The sequence below is a fragment of the Morus notabilis genome, unplaced genomic scaffold (assembly GCF_000414095.1).
Source record: "Morus notabilis unplaced genomic scaffold, ASM41409v2 Scaffold443, whole genome shotgun sequence".
Taxonomy (NCBI): Eukaryota; Viridiplantae; Streptophyta; class Magnoliopsida; order Rosales; family Moraceae; genus Morus; species Morus notabilis.
The window spans coordinates 10,815-11,129 of NW_010360382.1; positions in this window are offsets into that span (position 1 = coordinate 10,815).

Consider the following 315-nt stretch of genomic DNA (forward strand, 5'->3'; position numbering starts at 1 on the left):
AGCATAGAAATTCTAATTGAGTCTACCGATGGTCATATATAGGATGATCTTAATCCTGAGTTCTTAACAAACTCCTATTTATGGATTTATGTCTTTTGATTTACTCGGTACAGATTCCGAGACCCTGAATCCTATTCCTTGTATTTTGGAGACATAATAAAATAGGTAGCTGGGAATGTTATTATACGAGATGGAATCCATTCCTTCTTGAGAAAGAAGCAGATAAATAATTCTCTTGAGTGTTGATTCGGTACTTGGATTAGTAAGAGCGCTCTGGTTCATGAATGTGTTTTATGAATCACTATCCATTAGAGA